Source organism: Columba livia, chromosome 4, assembly GCF_036013475.1.
Source record: "Columba livia isolate bColLiv1 breed racing homer chromosome 4, bColLiv1.pat.W.v2, whole genome shotgun sequence".
Classification (NCBI taxonomy): domain Eukaryota; kingdom Metazoa; phylum Chordata; class Aves; order Columbiformes; family Columbidae; genus Columba; species Columba livia.
In genome coordinates, this window is record NC_088605.1 from 11,104,515 (window position 1) to 11,125,537 (window position 21,023).

Here is a 21,023-nt window from a genome sequence, read left to right on the forward strand (position 1 = left end):
TTCACTCCTTTCAAAACACACTTATTTTTCCCCCTGTCAAAATAATTTCAAGTAAAAAATGCATGATTCCCAGGGAAAATCCACACCAGATTGTCCTGCAGAGAATCCGGATGCTTTATCTTTGCTGGGATGCAAAGTGACACCAAGTTTCTCCCTCTCCCTGCAAAACATGACCAAAAAATGCACCCAAACACCAAGCTGCCATCCTTCATGGGTATGTACTCTGGGTTCATGTAGCAGTCCCAAGAGTGGTCAGCAGCAGGTGGTCTGGTGGGGAGGGAGTGAGTACAGAGACAGTCAATTTTTGTAAAAAGGCTTGCACAAAGTGTGCTGACACATTTGGTATTTAATTTACACGCAAAACAGGCTCTGTTTTATGGGTAAAGCAGGGCTCTTATTGAGGTATAGTCCTTTCAGAACCTGCTGTAATACCACCTACTTCTCAGAAGTGCTTGCATAATAGGACATGAGTTTAATCTACTTAATTCAAAACTGAACGGTCTCCTAAGTCTTCCATGAGATCACGTATTCTATATACATTATTTTGTGTATCTGCTTCAAATACAATCCCACTCCAGACCCCAAGCAAGACTGAAACACATTATTTTTGTTCTCTCGACTGACTCCCAAAAACTGGTTGCACAACCAGGTTTGAAGGGATATTCAGCCCTCTGGCAGCCAGGCTTTGCTCAAGAGTCAAATCAGAGTAAGGTAGATTACTTGTGGTTAAAAGTTCTTTGGTAGGAGAGGACAATACATAAAGCATTTTTAAAACATTAAAAACATTTAAAACATTTTTAATACTTTAATCACTGTTATGGAAATATAAAATAACTTAAACATGTAAATTTATGTTACCTGATAAATAATATCAATACTTCAGTCACTGAAGATAGCAAGGGCTCCAAATATAAAGTTAAAAGTGGATTCAGACACACTTTTGATAGCAACACGAAAATAAATAATCCAAAAAGGCAGGTTTGAACACTAGTTTCAAATCTAATTTGAAAGATTTAGGAATAGTTGTTTGTTTCAAATTTTAATTTCTGTGCTCCTTAGAAGCATTAAGACTAGATATAAGTACACTTTTAAAAGTTTTATTCAGATTGACTTGAATTTCTGCAATGTTCTTTTGTGCTGTAGAACAATGAGTATGCTGTTTCATGAAGATGTAGAAGGTCCATTCCACTAAATAATCAGGCAGGTTGTTGTAACTGCATGAGAAAGATCACCTCCTGCTCTTTCTCATAATTTCCAGAGTCATTGGAACACAAAGTTACAGCAAACAAAAAGAATCCTTAGATACTGGCAAGCCACAATAGATAACTGAAATGAATTGGATTTGAAATTCTAATTCTCCTGAATTGTTCACTGCTTACACCTATTTTATTTAAACTTGAGACACTTATCCTCCGTTCATTTTTCCTAGCAAATCAATGTAGACAGTTGTTCTTTATATTCCACTGAACAGCATCACATACGTAGTAAAAATGTGGAACAAGCATTTTGGAGGATTATACAGGTCAATAAATTTTGACTTTTGCAATATGATGCTGAATCATAGCCACAGGCAGTAGATTGAGGAAGATGTATTGAGTATGCCTCAAGCATTTCTGATTAATCCTGGATATCTATTCATTCAGTTAAGTAGTGTAAACCAAACAGTATTTCTTATTTACAGATGCCCCAGCTAGACACTTCTTTTGCCTATTAAATTCCTAAATCAAGTAGATTACAAGAGCTAATGATCAAAGCCAACACAGAAGCACATATTGTAGTTTAAATGTTTATTAGCTTTGTCATTAGAGTTGTTCAGGCTTCTGATTGTTTTTCAGACAAAAACATACAATAATTTCCCACTCATCATTTATATCTGAAGTGATTATCATATTGATCAGACAGACAGGATACCAACATGAAGCCCAGCTGAATAAGACAAATTGCATGTCAGACCTGCTGACCTTTTCAGAGTCACCTTTGTAACCTAATGTTCCTACTGGCATTGTCATCTTCATAAATACCAATACACACCAAAATTAATGAAAAACATTATTCAAACCAAGGAAATCTGCCTTTCAATCTCCTGGAATTCACTTTTGAGACAAAACAGCACAGCATCAAAATACGTATATGAAAAGCAGTTCCACTAACAGTTTTGTTGTCTTACAGGTCTCACCTATTAGCACCAACACCTTCATACTTACATCTCTTCAATTCTGATTAACTGGCTCAGACAACTTCAGTAGTCAGAACACCACGTCAATGGAAACCTGTCAAGAAACCTGTGCTTTACTCCATTCCTCTAATTATATTTGAGGTGCCTAACTAATCTCGTGCAGTTCTCCTTAGACTGAACTGAATGCCTCTTCCACTTGGTAAGGTCTCAGGTTTATCCCACAAAAAATAGGACTTGAAGTTTTCTAAAAGGAAAATAACTTGTTCAACTCTTTAAAAAATACTTTGCACTAAAAGCACAATCCTTGTAGACTACTGGCAAGGAAGTGTGAGTAAGCAGTCAGAGAAGAAGTTGGGCAAGAGGGAATTTAGAAGTATTTGATCATTCAGTGCTTATAGTTTGAGGTCACCAAGGGACTCGTAATATATTAAATGTTACCCAGGGAGACTAAGTTAATTCCTTGCTTCAGCATGCATGAAATAAAGTAAAAATCACATTGTAGAAATTGGAAAGCATTTGCACCAAGGAAGAATAACTACTGAATGTTCATATTCATAAAATTGTATTCTGGTGAACTTAAGTAATTATGATGAAGTGCATCACTGTGTGGGTAATGGACTTAACAAACAGAGTTTTGAAGTTACAAGGAGTAATGAAGGAGGTTGGGGAAGTAGATGCAAGGTATTTTTTTTTGTTTGTTTTCTAATAGTATGCAGGTTGTCAGTTAAAAAACCTCCACTCGGAATTATTAGGGAAAAAAAAACAAAACTCATTGCTATTTGGTAGGGTGCGTACAATTAATCTGGCAATTTGCAGCAGCCCAACAGGTATTTGTGCCAGCTGAAATACCAGGGCCAGCCAACCTGTCAGCACTTTCCTGGACTTCACACAAGACCGAAAGAGAGCAGCTTGTTAGCAACAACATTCCTAGAACAAGTTATCAACAAGTAATTCCTCCTCTGGTATCGTGCTGCTGCCTCTCTGGTACTGGAGCTGAACGGCTTTTCCTACTACATGAACAAAGCAAATCCATCTGTACCCAGCTTTTGTACCAGTGACATCTGTAGAGTTTGATATCCCAGATAGCAAACAGAATCTAGAATAGAATACTTCAGTTGGAAGTGATTTCTACAACTCACATTTAATCCAACTGCCTGACCAAAAGTTCAAGTATGTTATTAAGGGCACTGTCCAAATGCCTCTTAAACACTGACAGACTTGCAGCATTGATCACCTCTCTATGAAGCCTGTCCCAGTGTTTAACAGATGCACCTCAGCTGGACCTTCTTTGAAATAACTAGGGGGTGGAAAGGACGGACAACAGAACAAGCAACATTTGCTTGAGCTCATAAGAAAATGAAAGTTTTCTGCTAGAAGAAAAAAAAATAAAAGATAAAAAAGCAACATACACCACAATCAACTGAATTAAGCTGATTAAAATTAATTACAAAATTAAAGTCACTGCAGGCCTCAAATATACCCATGTGTGTTTATGTCAAGCAGACATCATATACTTTTTTTTCCCCCATAAATTGTAGTAAATTTGTTCTAATGCATGGTACCTACGTTTAACAGTTAAATTACATTTAATTTAAAATCTTGTTTCCATTATTTATGTCACAAAAACAAATACTGGAAAGAAAAAATATCAGGTACATATTCATGAAAGAACTTATCACTCATAGTCAGTCTTGTCAAATACACAAGGGTTAATTATTTGATTTCTTTCTTTTAACACAAACAAGCAAGTGGTTTTCCAGCAAGTAATCATTTCTCTGTACAACAATTAGTCCAAAGTGAGGTTTTGGAAAGAGTTCAGTAGAAGTATAGCTACATTAGTGAAAACTGCTTTTGAACAATCCAAGCGCTTGTTTCTTAAAGTTTGAGCAAAAAGATTCAAATTTAAGTTGATAGTAAATAATCCCAACACTCGTCTGAGTAGTTTTACAGGCTTCATTTATTTAAGGTCAGTAAAGATAACATTTGTTATATCCCTTGAACCCTATATGTAAAACACTAGATAAAAAGCCCCTTGTACATCAGTTCATTCTCATTTTTTGAGGGCAGTTCCATCAGTAAGTAACATAAAAGGAGTAGATTTAGACTCAAAATTCGCTAGAGTGGCTCCACAGGGTGACTGAGAAGGAAAATTAACTGTTCCCTGTGCACACATAGTTTCTTGTCGTCTTCCTTAAGTTCCCATCTCTGTCACTGCTGGGAGACAGACCATCAGTCTGACCCATAGCACTGCAGTTGAGTCTAACCCAACACTGTTGTCTAAGGTAAGCCAAACTTGCCTGCAAGTCTGATCATAACTGTAATCTTTCACCAGCATAACCAAAAACATTTGTGTTAGACAGAAGCTGCAAAATACCACCTGGAAACCATATATGATAATGCCTCTGGTAATAGAGAGCTGCACAATTTTGTTTTAAAGCCACTATCTACATCAATTTTTATTATTTGTTCCCAAATAATCTTTTCTCTAAAACATAGCTTCTCCTGCATCTGGTAATTTGAACAGGGCCATAGAAACTCTGCAGATATGGTTACTCAGTAAATATTTACCAATTTGTTTTGACTAGTTTTAATTTGCATGATATTCCAGCTTTTTGAACACTGTCATCAAAACAATTTACATTACTGGTTGAATAATAAGTGTATACCACCCCCCTTCAATTTTTTTTTTTTTTTAAATAAAGAGTTCCATGAATAATTTTTTAATACATACCAAATACTTGCCTATAGGATCATCAATTATTAATACCCTGGTGAATCATAATGCCCCTGAAGAGCATTCAGACACATGAAAACATTAATGGGTAAGTATTCTCCTTAATTAACTGGCTCTACTCAAAGCCCTGCAAACTCATTCTGAACTTGAAAGTCAAGTTCCAACTTTAAACAAGTGCCAAGTGCAACAACTAAATTCCACTTACAGAACTCAAGAATTCCAGTAATTCACAAGCTCATGCATCAGTAAATATGTTGGTTTCACATCACAAGGAACTGTAGGAAAGTGAAAGAACAGTGTGGCCTTGCATGCAGTTCAATCATGAATGCACAGGACTTATTTCTGTTCAAGCAGCTCAGTATGAATTTAAGCATAGGAAAAAGCTGGCTAAGAGCAATTCTAGAGGTGAAAGCCTGAAGATCATGCTCATAATCTACAGGTCACTGCCATGACATTATCTAAGAGAAGCACCACAATGGCATGCACAAACAGGAGCATAGCCCACAGTCATTTAGTTCAGCTAAGTTTTTCCCAGTGCAAAACTGGAGATCTATTCCAGTGTTGTTCAACATCTGTGAATGCTAATGGAGCAGAGTGCAGTGTGCTGAATGATCAGAAGCCTAAAAAGCGTAAGGGATGCATAAAGGTTTGCTGTTATATAGCATTAGAAGAGACAAAGAAAGGACACCACAGCACTGTAGTAAGAAGAAACAGTTAGAAATAAAAGAACCAACCCCTTCCCCAGCCAACTGTATTTGCTCATAATGAATAAGCTTAAAATTGTGTGTATTTTTTTCCCCCTTTCAAGTTGTTTACATTTGGAAATTCTTCTGGTGAATATATATTTAAAAAAAAAAAAGTCTCACAAATTTAAGCAGATAATATAAATTGATCTATGCACTCCCACAGCTACCATTCTACAGCCAGAAGTGCTGTAGGTATAGTTAATCTTGTTTTGTATGGAGAGGGTTCAAGTCTCAAGAGAGTTAGAGCTTAATTATTACTTTCTTTTAAATGAAATAGCTCATGAGACTAAGCAGCTCTGGAGAACAGAAATCAGATCTGCAAATCTCATTTGTTCATCTCTCCCAGCGGTCAGCTTCCAGGCACAGAAAAGGATCAATATGTTTCCCAAGGTAAGCTATAGGTTGCAGAGAGTCAAAATTGCAAAGAAACTGGTTGGCAATTGTTTCTCACCAAAAATAGGCAAGTCCAAACTATCAGTGATTTATATTGAATACACAATTACCAAAAAAGGAAATGTTGGGAGAAATAAACTCAGTTTCTAAGTATTGCCAACAGCCTTTGGAGCTGCATAAGTCATTATGGAAAAGAGTACACTGAGAACTACATCTCTTCTTCCCTCACCCCCACCTGTCTTCTAGCCAAATGAATATTCATATCTTTCCTTTGACTTAAAGTCATATTCTAGTTACAAAGCTATAACAACAAGCCACAGCATCTTTAGCAAAATATGAAGTAGACCATCCCGGCATATCTATTAGCCCTTCAATTTAGGCCCTATTGTTTAGGTTTCTTCCCAGAACTTAAAAAGGAAGGGCATCAGACTTCATCACTTGTGGTTTAAGTTACATTCTTAAACCTAAGTGCAGAGAAACAAAGGAAGAAAATGCTACTTTGATCTGTTTTGTGAAAGGCTATAAATTCCCTTGCAAATTCAACTTTTTATTTCAAAACCCTTTGGGTTTTACTGAAAGAAGTGATCAACAGGAAGCAGTTTAACCAGTTTCGTAGAGCAGTCTCCTTTTACACAAGAGGTATCCTCTCCTCAGTTTTTATTCAGAGACCAAAAAAATTTGTAGAAATCCTTGTACAGTTACATTCTTCATACTGTCTAGTTTGCTTTCACAATTTCTTCTTTCCATTGCACCATAACTATACATGTTGCAGCCTGTGACAGAACAAAGCACTATTTTAATCAAATAAAGGAAAAAGATTCAAGGGAGAGATGCAGAAGTCTTTACTATGTTTAGTTCTGCTACACTAAGCCCTTAAGTCCCATTTCCGTTTTGTTTAGCTGCTCCATTAGCTCCTTGTGGGATTGTACATCAGCTCAATTTTCCTCAAAAGATTTTTGGGGTAAAAGGTGCAAGGCAAGCTATTCTACTTAAACCCCTTGAGTTCCCAATGATGTTTAGGAATTGGCTATTGACGGTGAGAGTCGGATCAGCATACCAAGTTAAACACATTCTCTTCTGCTTTTAAGTGCCCTTGAAAATGTTATACAATATTTTCCCCTTAGGCACACCAATCTGTATTTTATATAAAAGTCTATTTTATTACTATATTCTTACAGTAGTTTGCTACCTATGCTATGAAGTTTTGCTATCTAATTAAAAAAAAAAAAAATCCAATTACTGGATCACTCAAGTCTTTTTTAGCGTTCTAATACTTTCAATTCTCTGAACCTTGCAACAATTAGACACTCAAAAGGTGACAGTTAATGCTGCTCTGTTTCCCTGAATGATGCATTTAAGGAGCTTGTCTCAATGTACCCAAAGTTTAATACAAGAAACCACCTTCTTAGCAGCAGTTTTGGCTGTTAGCCTCATATTATGCCTTTGTTAGAGCCAAATCATAATTTAGTGACTAAATCGTGGTTCAATTAATCTAAATATGAGTAAGTCTTTGTATAACTTTAGCATTGCCTGGCAGTGCTTGTTGGTACCTCTACCTCTTCCTGAGGTGTCACACTGAACTTTCTGGCAGCACCTCTTTGTAGAAGTAATCCACTGTCTACCTTCTCCCTTCAGAGGGCAGTCCTTCATGCGAAAGGAAGAGCCATTTTAAGTTGACAATCTGGGTTTGAGAAGAAATAGAGAACTCATTGTTCTCCATAATCATCAAGAAAAACAGATTAAGTTCCCCCCAAAGCCCTTAAGCATATGACATCCTAGCTGGTCATGCACTGTTTTAAAAGAAAAATATCAAGAGACAGCAACATTCTTCTGACAGCAAAGACTGTACTTGGACTACCCTCCTCTTCACTTAAAACCACTGTTTAATCTCTGGGGAAAAGCAAGGGCACTATATTTCCCCAGCACTCCCAGCTCCTACTACTTTCAGCTCAGCAACTTCTGAACACTGATATTTTTGTACATTTAACATCTTTTTGTGTATTTCTTTTCCATTAACTGGTCCAACTTCCTTTTGTGCCCTCAGTAAACTCTTAGCTTCTACTGCATCCTGTGGGAATGAGGTCCTGCAATGAGTCAGATAGATAGACATGAACATCCATAGTTTACACCACATAAATTACTTTCAGGCATGTCAACCAGCCAACTTAGAGCTACACTTTTTGTCATTGTCTTTTACCTCCCTCAGAGACAGCAGAAATGAGCTGAAGGAGGTGGCATAACTGTGTGCTCCTATGAGCACACCTGACCAAAAATATCACCAAGAATGCTCAAGACATTTGCAGCACTTCAGTTCTGACAGTGGCATTACAGCAAAGTTATTTCAGTTTGCAGTCTGTGAGTGGAAAGTCACAGGAAAGACAGACAGACCGACCGACCCCCACATAATACAGAAAAATAAGAGTTTGGGGAAGAAAGTACATGCCCCTGCTTCATAAATAATGCCATGGGAGTTGGAGGGGGAAGACCATCATGCACAAAAATACTGTGGGATCAGAAGATTCAGAACAAGTTCATTGTTTGGATGACCACATTAGAAGCAGGTGAGACTGGGGCAATTTGCTACCAGCTGAAACGCAAGTGTTCCTATTAGCATTTCTAAAGGTATACACTCAAACATAAGGAGAGAAGCAGCCACCTCCTCCTTACCTTCCTGCCCATCAGCCTGTGTGTACCAATGTCCTGGCCTACACTCTTTACCCCAAGTGCCTTTCCAGCTTTCCAGAAGTTCATGTCAAAGAGGGAAAACAAAGTTACAGAACAGCATTAAAGAAAGCAAGAATCCTGAAGCCTTTGATGGCAATTCAAGCACAGAGAGCAGTGATATGAAGAAAAGCAGATACAAAAACAAACGAACAAAAAACCCAGAAAACAAAAGATCCCACTCCTTTGTAACAATATCACTTTAAAGAGTAACTGACAGATTTATGGAGGTGATTAACCTACAAGAACAGAGCCTACTTTTTTTTTTTTATTTTTTTAAAGAGAATGATTCCTTTATCTCTCCAGCTACAATAAAATATGAAAGAAAAAGCACAAAAGTGTGCTGTACTGGACTACACAACAGGCCCTCTCTGGAAGTAGCCTAAGTCCATAAGAACTATGAAGTGCTAACTATTGGAAAGAGCAACATCTTTGCAAAAACTAGTTGCTCACTGGAAAGGGAACCAGTACAAGAACTCCAAGTTCTAATTACATAGTCAGCATTTCCACATGCATTTTCACATTTGAATTGACACACCGTACCTAAACCAGCTCAACAAGCCCATATCAAGATGAGGCAGTAGATGCCTCAGCTGGATTTCATAGTCAATCTCATGCACTGCTATCAAGGTGACATAATGCTGAATTTAGGAAATTCATTTAATTTTCTGCCAGTCAATACAAGAGGCTGGTAACAGGTTTAGATCTTGAGAAAGTTAAGGACAGACATTTAAACAGATACCAACATAAACACCTATCCTTCCCTTCCTTAAGCTCAATTTCTCTTGGTTTTGTTACAGGTTACCCTTAGTCCAGCCAGATTCCTGAGAGTAAGAAGGTAGCAAGTAGCAAAGTGGGATGGTGGGACTGAGTCTTCTGCCACGAGAGGTTAGTGACTTTCCTGTTGCTCTAGTCCTTCAGGAGTGCAGGCTGCTAGCCCTAGCTGGGATATGGGACATCATCCCCCCCAGGGACAGTACCTTTAGAGGCATCTCTGCCCTGGGGCAACAGCAGTCCCCTGAGGGGCATCCTCCCTATGGTGAGGGTTGTGGTCCTCTCAGGGTTGTCCCTATCCTGGGCTGCCAGCTGTCCCTTCAGCAATGTCTCCACTCCAGCACACCATCCCTTCATTCCCACAGCTAAACAGAATGGGACTCTCAGAGGCTCATATTGCCCCAGCAGAGCAGGCTTCATCGTTGCTATGATCTTCTCATTCAGTAAAACACAATGCCTCGCTCTTTGAAGCAGGAGGCCTCCTCAACCATTTTAAAATACCTAATACAGCAGACCAGAGGAGAAGGGACTCATCTCCTGCAGGTTATGACACCTATCCTGTGTTCACATTGCAGCTTTGATGTGTTGGGTATGTCTGCACCACTGCTGGCAAGAGGGAGAGATTCCTAAAGAAACTACTGTTCCATGCTGCAGAGTAAGCAACTGACTACAGCAAACCATCAAGTTATTGTTTGAAATGATAATTAATAAGAAAGAGAGAGAAGTGATGTATTCAAGATCAGATTTGACTAAGACAAGTAAAACAAGTAAGAGGGTATTTCCCTCTCTCCACAGCTGACTTCTGCAGCGTGGCTTCCACCAGGCTCTTTTGGTGGTGGCTGGTCCTCCTAATGATCATTCACTGATATTCCACATGCTGGAATGGGTCTTCCCAGAAAGCAAGAAAGCAGCACCCAGAGTGGGGCGGACTTGCATTACATATTGCATTTTTTTGCTCAAGCTTTGCTTTTTATATGTGGGGTGGGTTTTTTTGTGGTTTTGTTTGGTTGGTTGTTAGGTTTTCATTTTGTTTTGTTTATTTTTTGGTTTGTTTTTTTTTGTTTTGTTTTGTTTTTTTTTTTAATAATATCTTCATAATAATATCTTTGCTTTGTGGCATTTGTGTCACTCCTGTTGTACTCTCCCCTTAACTGAGATGGTGGTTTGCTCCCTTGCTGACAGGATTTGGGTCCCCAGCTTCTGTCTGTGCGCCTTAATCAGCTTGAAGGGCCACCACGTACCCAGCTTACCATAGCAGAAAACCAGGGTTTCGTACCCCTGGAAAGCTGCAGGTAGCGTTGCAGAGAGTTTCACTTGTTTTCTTATACAGATTTTTGTTCAAAAACTCTTCCCTCTCCTTTCCCCTATGTACTATTTCATATGCCTTACAGTTCTGTTTTAGTTATGACCTGTAAAGACACTACTCCCTTATCAAAATAAGTTAAAAACCAGTGTATTACCCTCTCAGTGGGAAGTTATAGCACAACAACTTTACAGTAACAGAGCAACAATAACCAGAAAGACTCATTTTTATTTCATTACATTAAAGTGTTGATGGAGAATGCCTACATGGATACTTCTATGCTTCCAAATATTTAAATTTACAAAAGATCAAGAACTGAGAATACAGGTCTCAGAAGTAATTTTCTTATTCTGTCACCCCAGGCAACTTCTACCATAATTTTGTGGCTTCTTCCCACCACTTCCCATATTTCCTCTCTTCTCATTAAGCTTTGTGGAAAGAGGCATGGTCCAAGTATTCAAACAAACAAACAAACCATCTGGTACTGAGTTCTGGCATCAACTGAGGCCTTCAGGCACATGGAGGAAGTAAACCAGGATACTCCCTGGAAAGGGCTCCTCTGCAGGAGACAGGCAGTGTTGCATACCTTCCCACAAACAAACTAAAACCTTTACACCATTGATCTCAACTACAAATATTTTCACAGAAGAAATGAAACTGTTACCAAGTATGCATATGAATTAAATGGATTTTATGTCTGGTTAACTATTACATGTAAAGGTATTGGACCTGGAATCTACCAGCAATTTTGTTCCTCAGTTTCCCACACTTCCTCAGATGAAAGTTCATGAGATTAAAGTTAGAGCAACCTAGATGCTGTTATGAGGTGCAGATTGGAAGCCTTCGCAGGGTGTTAAAGGAACAAGAAAACGGGACCACAGAAACCTGATTTCTGAAGAGCCATAGGACAATACATCTGAATAGGCCAGTTCTCACACTCATTATCCTCCCACCCTCCCTCATCCCTGATGAAGATAGTGTGCCACAAGGCTCAGTCCTGCACCTTAAAAGAGGTGTTTACCATTAGGAAGTTGTTCTTGGAGTTTTACTCTTCTATCAGAGAGATTCATCAACAGAAACAGGGAAGAAAGACAGCAGGTTATTAAAAGCACTCACATTAGTAACTTCCTATTTCCTTCCTTCCAGTGAAGGTCCCTGTAATGGTTTAGGCAGGCAAGACTAGCCAGATGGTGATTGATAACTAGATGGGAGAAAAAGGATGCTGTCTTGTATATAGGAGACCCAAGTTCATTTCTTCCCACGAGAGCACCTGTTTGCACTTTGGCAAGTCAATATATACTTTCATTCCTTAACTGAAGGACAGCAATTATACTTCATCACGAAATAACAAGGCTGGAGAATTAAAGATTGTGAACTCCCCATATGTTAATAGGAAGCATTTAAGAATCTTATACAGAGTAATTTTTTGTACATACATTTCTTATCCTTCTTATCAGTCAGCAAGTCTTGGCTCCCTCTTCCCCTCCATGGACTGGAAGCCACTGGTCAGAGTTGACTAAACTGATCAGGTAGTGACCTGCTTTTCCTTGTCATGCAAGGCACACCCAGGCAATAATCAAGAGATACTGCCTGACTGGAACATTCCCATTGAACTACAACATGAGTCCAATTGTACTTTATCAGCCTTGGTTTTAATTCTCACAGACATCACATGCTACATTTCTTTATTGCATTTATTAGCTGGCTTCTTAGAAAATTACTTGTGTGTTCCATGTACAAGCCTGTGCCATAGACCAACTTCTTTACACCAAGATGCGTTTGCAATATTATTTTGAGTTTATCCAGTTAGTCATCTGCCTTTTCCATTCTTCCCCTTCAGAAAACATCCTGGATATAGGACTACACTGCCTTCTATGAGACCACATCTTAACACAAATGTAAATTCAGTCATGGGGCTTTGCACTAAAGACTTTTTAATCAGGCTGCAGTATTATACTTGGAGCTGAGAGGAAGCAACCGCACACAGGAGCCACACGCTATGCTCTGTTCAGTATGAGACTTGCTTTTACAAAGTGCAGTGCTCATGCAGAGATCCCAGCTCTAGTTCCAGTTAGAGTCAGTCCTTAGACCATAACAAAATAGCCTTTGTTAGGTCCCTCGGCTGCCTTATATTTACACAAACACACAATTAGCTTGCTCTACACAAATTATCTCAGAAAGCCTCATACTTCTCAGACCCAATTCAGGTGCAGATCCAGAGGGAAGTTGTTACAGTCCTCAGCTCTCCCCAGTTTCAGTGAAGCAAGGATTGAAGGCTAGTGCTCAGCACCTCACAAATCCATGCAAATGTGGCTTCCTTAGTTCTTTCTGATCAGTCTGACAAGTCATGGCTACAAGGTTTTAAAAAAGTTTAGAAGTAAGATTGTTGTTGAAAACTGTGGTGTCTTTGGGATCAAGATAGTCACTGAAAGCAGTTTTTCAGAGACCCCAGCTTGAATGGTAAAGACTCATGTCCACTTATATATATATATATATATGTCTCCAAAGCTGACCGGGTCAGCACAAGAGCCTCCTTGGTTTCTAATTTTAGCCTGCCTACACAGTGGAAGTCCTGGGCATCAGGAACCATGCAGTGACAACGCCATCAGCAGTATGTATAAGAGAGTCAAAGTTACAATGTTGCTCTACAACAGATCCAGTAGAGTGGAAAACAGCTTTTATAAAAAGAAAGCAGTAATTAATCCTGGGAAAAATGCAGAGTATGTTATGTTCCTTAAATGAGTCAGGTAATTTTATTTTTGGCTGCATTTTACTTTCATCAGCTGCTACTAATTCACACCTGTTTATCTATTCTGAGCTCTCTGCTTACAATGAAATAACAACAGAGTCTGACTGTATTTATTTTGTATTGACTAGGATTCCTACTTCTGGATTATTTCAGATACCACCTCCTTTTCCACAAGGCTTTGGTCCTATTAAAAGCAAGTAATATAATGATGGTATATTATATTAATGATAATGTAACTTTGAACTGAGTTGTTGTGCTCATCAGCACAATCATCTCAACCCTACTGTGCTGAAACACACAGATAACCCCTGCAATTATTTATCCGGCTTCATTAAGAAGGGATCTATCATTTTTTGCATGATCTCTAGTGGAAATCTTACCTTGAAGTAAAAATAGCATGCACAGTTGCTAGGAGGTTGGAAGGAGAAAACATGATTCAGAAACTACCTCTTGCAGGTTCTAGAAGAACTAGTGACCAACCTCCTGTTTATACTTGATATATGGCTTTCATGTAATGCACCTGCTTGAGCAGGACTCAGAGAGAACGATATTAAAATATTCAGGATAATTCCTGTAAGTAGCCAAAAGGGTTAGATTAGGACTGAAACAGAAGGAGGGCAGCTTGTGAGGTGCCAAAAAACTATAAGAGGCGAACAGTAGAGCTTCCTCCAAGACTCAAGTAAGCCATCAAGGCTTTTTGAATCTGAAGTAACCCAGTGTTCAGTAGCTACATTTACATTCACCTAAAACAATGCAGAGCAACATGTTTCACCACTGGACAGGTTGAGACCAGTGCAGTCTCACACATCACCTATAAGCTATCTGTTTATGTCTCACTCCTCCTGTATTACATTCACAGCACAAACCACAACTTCTTTTCCATGATCCCACATGCAACTCCAGACCAGCTGTAGCAGACACCTGATTTCAGTGGACAGTAGGTAGGAAAGAAACAGCAGTATCCCAGTGACAGAGCTCTGCCTGTTTTGGCAACAGCCTTCTGCGGTAACACTTCCTCATTGTAGAGAGCCTCACTAAGGATAGAGACATCTGCAAGCTTGGGAAATAATCCCCTAAAACAACCTCCTTTTCATGTCAGAAAGGACCTCTCATTACTTCACTAGATCTAGGATTAAAAAAATAAAAAAATAATTTAAAAAAAAGACTCTTTCATCAAGTGAAGAGTGTTTCACCCAGAAAGGGGCAGGAGGTGTGGGTGTTCTCTGCTTTGGAGTGCTTTTTTTTCATTGGTTGCAGGGGAACTGGTGTTTGGGGGTTTTTATGGTTTGTTTTATGAATTAGGGGGTTTGTTTTGTTTGTTTGGTGGTGGTAGGTTTTTTGTTTGTTTTTTCAAGTTTGCTGTTGTGCTGGTTTGACTAAAAATGGGTTAATTTTCTTCATGCAATTGGAAGCCTTTCTTTTTCTTAGCTAGCATGCTCATTATTTGGACTTGGTTTGAGAACAAGAGATAACACCCCAGTACAGAGTTCGTGTTTTTAATTGCTATGGTCTCAGATCCAAGGACATTCTGAGCTCTCCCCACAGGTGTGAGGTATCGAGGAAGAGGGGCACGGATAGGGCAGAGCTTGACTGACATCCAGACTGATCAGTAAGAGTATTCCATCCCACTAGCATCATGCTAACTATTTAAGAAGAGTTGGGACCTTCTAGGTGACTCTTCTGCTATCTTTCTCTGCGGTACAGCCAGGGGACTTTCGGATGGAATGTTTAGTTTGGCCTTTTGCTTCTTCGCAGAGGCTTCTGAGCCAGCCTTTTTCTTCTCTTCTCTCTCTCTGGGATGAGCCCTGGGACCAGGTGCTGTTTTCTTGGGACTGGCTGCTCAGCATGTTCGTGAGAAATTGTCTTGAGTATCTTTTATTTCTATTATATATATATATGTATTTATTAGTAGTGTATTAGTATTTTGTTATTTCATTAAGCTGTGTTTATCTCAATCCAAGTTTCTCCCTTCCCTTTTGATTATCTCCCTTATTGGCGGGGAGGAGCGATGGTGAATGAGCAGCTATTGTGGTTGCATTGCTATCTCGGGTTAAACCGTAGCAGCTGTGGTCTCATGAAGAAGATCTCACAACAGAAATCTTCATCTTGATTGTGGCTCTTGGTAGCAATGGAATCTATTAGTCACACAAAGCTGGATACTTCAGATAGCTTCAGTACATAATGCTGGGATTTTCTATAAAAAGCTCGCCTTTTAAAGAGTAAGTATTAAGAGTTTTTTTTACCCAGGGCTTGTGACAACACTGAAATCCCATTCTGGAGTTGCTTTCACCAGCACCAAGTTAGTAATGTCAGATATGACCCCCATGTTCCTTAGTCTACACAAGAGAAATCCACATATTTGTTGTTTCTGCAGAGGTTCTGAGAAGCAGCATGGTGTATTCCCAGAAGACATAGTCACTGGAGAGGAAAAAAATAAAAATTAAAAAAAAAAAATGCAAAAACAAAGCACAAATGGGGGAAGTCCTTTCTACCAGTTTTGACCTGGTTTAGATCCAGCTACATGGCACCAAGCCTGCAGAGGGGAGCCTTCAGAAGAAGTTTGACCAAAAATCTGTCATAGTATACAGTTACTTGAACACTCTGAGCTAGATCTCTGGATGGGGAGCATATCTTCACTCCTCTATTCCTGACATCTCCAGAATAACAATACTGAAAACTATTGTCATTTCAGACATCCATCTGTGAGAAAAATCTGCTAACAGTACAAAAGGTACAGCTTGCATAGCCTCCTATTGTTGCATAATGAAGAAATAATGGCTTCAGACCTTTGACCTTATGAAAACTGAACTTTACTTATTTGGGTGGTTGATAACTTTGAGGTAAATAGCTTTATTCATGTAAGTAATTCTAGATACACATTCAAATGCTCATATGCTCAAGGTCTACATTAAGATGAAGTACTTTGGCACTGAACGTAAGGTCCCAACTAAACTACGGTACAGTGTAACTCATCATTTGTTCCGTGTTTACCAACAGAGAGAAAGGAGAGTTGAAGCACTCTCTGTTGCTCTGATTGTAACTTCTTGTTCTTTATCCTTGAAAACCTAAGCAAGGAAGAGCAACAACCTGTAGATATAATGAACTAAATTGTTAGAAGTCGTGCAAGTCTATATACAGTTAGATTTAAAGGGGAGCAAGAGGGATAGCTCAAAATACACATAAAAAACACCCACACCATAACCCACCAGCCTAGCACAGTGTCACCCAGATGTACATATGATCAGAAAGCAATTGGTAAAAAAAAAAAAAAAAAAAGAAAAAGGCAGCAGAGCAATGAATTTTTAAATGCCAACTAATTTAAAAGAAAATTAAAGGTAATGAGATTGCATTGTAAATAGTAGAACGCTTAGACATTTTCTCCTGTAAGTATTGAATAATCAAATATCCAGGCTGTAAGATTCTTGCTGTCCTTACTTTGACTAATAAAATATTTCTTTAAAGGTATGCTACTTAGAAGCCACTAAACTGGTGTATCTGGCTAAGTAAATGCAGAATTCGGCCCTACCATGTATTGCACAGTATTAAATGCACCTGCATTTGTGTCACGTGTGTCAGTACATATAAACCTATGCTACTATCTTACTCAGCTCTTTGAGAAAATTGTCTCTTCTCATGCTCATTAAGCAGGCACATAAGGTGCCCAGTTGTTGCAAGTCCCAGGAAGCCATTTACCTCCCTACAAGCAGGATACTTCAGGAGTAACCCAAACTTTTTTCAACTCAGCTTTGCTAGATAAAGTGAGCTGCACTTCAGAAGTTGCACATTGCAGCTTCAGCTGACCAGGAAGTCACAGCTTCTCTTGGAAACCTGCTTCTTTAAGCTCCACACCCCCAGAGACTCCAGAGAGTAGGGTATGCACAGTCCAGCTACACAACCACTCAAGCTAGGCTGTAGAGGACCTGGATCCGAGATCCAGCCCAGATCTGGATATACAGCCAGTCCAAAGGGCCTTGACACCCCAGTACTATCCCCTCTCCCCCATTCCAGATACTGTATCGTAGAAGAGGATATATTTTAACTAGGCCAAGATGGAACACTAGTGATACCTGTTTCAGAAGATAGGTTCCTAACATTTCTAACTATGGCTCTGGGTCTAACTAGAATCAAACAACATCCAAGATGTCCAGAACTAGTGGCAGTGCTACTTCAATGGTATTATATAGCTGTGTGTATAACCATATCACTGACAAAGTGTACATAGCAGTCACCCAGATACTAGCCTTTTTTCTAGCAAATCCTCAGGAGTTCCACATCAGCATAAGAACTAGTGGATGTACAATCCTCTCATATTCACATCAGAATTCCCTTCTCCTCCTACAGCTACTTTAAATGCAATTCTTCACTCTAATACTGATACAGTCTCTATTTCATAACATTTTCCAATTAAATAGGCTGTGTACCTGCTCTTTCTCCCTAGCGTAACCATAATCCAAGGAGGTTTTTACCCATACACAATAGAAGAGAAAAGAATAACAGGGATTCTCTCTCACTTGATCACCAACACAAGCTGATCCACATTTAACACTCTGTTCCTTAGAAGGGGCAGAGACATCAGGAATTACATTGGAACTGCCTCAGCAGCCAGGAATCAAAGCACTATGCTCTCTATCAAGTGAGATGTGAGTCATTACAGTTAAAAGAGATAATCAGGTTAGCAGATTTTATACTGAATACATTTGATGTAATTTTTAAGTTTCTCTTCTAAAACTTTGGTTCCCTAGAGAACAATCATTTAAATAGCTGAGAGATATGATTAAAAACATGAAATAGTTGACATATTATACAACTCAAACATTAATATTCAAGAAAAAAAAATGTAATTCTAAAAGCATATTCAGTGCTGCTCCAATAAGACCTTTGGATCATGGTTTTATTTTATTTATTTTAATCTTGCTGTCTCCCCCATTCACCAATATCTGAAAGCTATTAAAATATATTAAGAAGATATTAAGATATTTAGGATATTAAAAAGAGTTAAATACAAAAAGCCAAACACCAAACACTGGTACCTCAATGGTTTACCAATTTGCTTTCTATATGGTCCACTAACACATTCAACAATCCCCATATCAGACTACCCATTTTAAGTGACAAACAATACCTCGCTACAGAAAGTTTAGCCTCAGAAACCCACAATACAGGGATTCAGGTTCACTTTTGACACAACAGAAAAGAAAAATAAAATTAAAATTTGTACAGATACCCTGATAAAAACTTTGTCTGTTGTAAGTTAAGGCACTAAAACCTCATAAAAAGACTTCCAGCTTCTTTATACAACTTTAACCCACATAAATCAGAAATCCCAGATCAAATTCCCTAATAAAATAATTGCTTTATACAGTATTCTTACCTTAATAAAACAAAGCAAAACACAAGCTTACTCAGACAACTATTCACCTCTCCTGCTTTTCTACTCAAGAGAGAACACTTTGTGCTTCTCTTCCTTTATTTTAAGAGACCAACTTTTGTGAGGCCCTACTGCTCTTGATTGTTTCAGCTGCTTTAACTGGGACTTTCCATCACCTGGGGCTTGACCCTCCCACTCTTCAGCTAGGAAGGACCTATTACTAGGAAATCTCTCGTGATTAGCTTCTGAATACACCCCCTTCGGCAACGCTACAGCTAGACGAATTTCTTTGTGCTTTTATCATATGTAGCATTTGTTAAAAGCATTCCCTTTCAACACATCTCTGACCTAAGCTTTGTTTTGGGTAAAGGTGTATTGCTATCAGCTATTCCCTTTGCTGGATTTAGGAGCTGTCGATTGCTACAATCCTGTTCTTCAGAAAGCTCAGTAGCAAAGCTGAGAGTCTGTTGCTGCATTTGCTTACCCAAACACACCAACTTAATGTACTTCCCAAATGTTGGCTTCCTTCTTGCTCCATGCCTTATTTAGCTTTTCCTTTTTTTGCATCTTAAAATTTTATTTAATTTGTTTTCCATTTCTGTGACTGTTTAAATACTTGTTCCTGTGTTGTTTTGCCAGGATTATCTTCATGGGTTGTTGCCCAGTTTGTCTAAAACTTGCATTGTTTTCTTGCTTGTTAATTAGGCTGAAGAAAGGTCAAGAGGGTTCTCTGGGGATGCTGAGAGATGTAGTCCTGGTCTTTAACAGCACAGAGATAAGAACAGGCAGGGATGGAGATGCTTGAGGACAAGAACAGGGACGGGCGTTGCTAAGAAGTCTTTGCTGCATTTTCTTGTCTCTTGATACAGACAATACAGCAAAATGCTTAGAGAGGGATGAGTTTAGGCTCTGTCATATATAAACTCTGTTTTAGAATAAAGTAAGAATGCAACTGTCATCTATGTCTGTAGTGAGCTGAACAGAAAATAATAAAGCTAGCTCTGTAATGTATTTTCTTGGGGATATGCTGTCAGTGTATCTTCAGCATTTTCATAATCACTGGATTGCTAAAGCTGCTGTTAAACAACTGGTGCATTGGAGCAACAGTCTATGGTACATTAGTGGTATCAGTAGGAACAAAATCAAGTCATGCGCCTGGTTGGGGTTTTCTGCAGGAGAATAAGAAAATAAGAAATCCTCCTAAGTGATGCGGGCCTTCCTAAGATGCCCACCAGGAGGGTATATCTGGAATAAATACAAGTCATTAAAATGGTTTAATGAAGGATGGAAAGGAAAAAAAAGCCTGCAGCAGATGGAAGTATTGCATTTTTTATCTCCCCTAAGCTGCAGTCTAAATACATAAGGATCTATTATTTTCAGTGTTCTAGTCTTTAATTCTGTGTCATTGTCACAAAAAAATCTAGTGAAAAAGTAATACTTAAACTATAGGAATGGTTAAGCACGCATCTCCAAGGCTTTAATGATGTTAAGGTACCTAAATAAATCCCAAATCCATTATTTCACAGCCTATCTTACAGATACCTAATGGTTTGGTAAGAAAAGGGGTGGTTTATAAATTAGTAAATGGACAATTGTCCTTGTATATGTATTATACTTATTTTAAAATATATCATGTAGTCTCCACCATAACTTTTGTACTTACATACATTTTTACTTCTATCCATCTGATTATTTAAATGAGCCTCTTAAGTCTTTCTATTATGTCTTTGTTGTTGTTGTTGTTGTTCTGATGGTTAAATTCAAGACTTTTATGCTAGCAGATAATACTTTTCCTGACCTAACATGAGATAAATCTTCACTTTTATCAAAATGCAGAGAGAAAAGGGACAGTAGGTAAATATTGAATTATTAATGCAATAATATCCCAAATAAATGCAGTTCAGTGAAGATTCAAACTTATCCCATTGGTAGGGGTTTGCTAGTTTGTTTTTCTCACACCATTTCTATCATCTCATATAGGAAAAACCCAGAAAGAGTGTTGATTATGTTCCTGAAATCTTCATTTGCAGCTATTTAATGCTTCTTAAACTCAAACTTG

At 38.5% G+C, this 21,023-nt stretch overlaps 1 long non-coding RNA gene across 1 annotated transcript; it reads right to left on the reverse strand.

The window, feature by feature from the left end:
- Positions 1–15,078: 15,078 nt before the first annotated feature.
- LOC110359234 (uncharacterized) lies at positions 15,079–19,122 on the reverse strand. Its single transcript, XR_010472609.1, has 2 exons — positions 18,968–19,122; positions 15,079–16,014 (listed from the first exon to the last, which is right to left on the reverse strand). It is a non-coding gene; the product is annotated as an uncharacterized LOC110359234 (long non-coding RNA).
- Between the last annotated feature and the right edge of the window lie 1,901 nt (positions 19,123–21,023).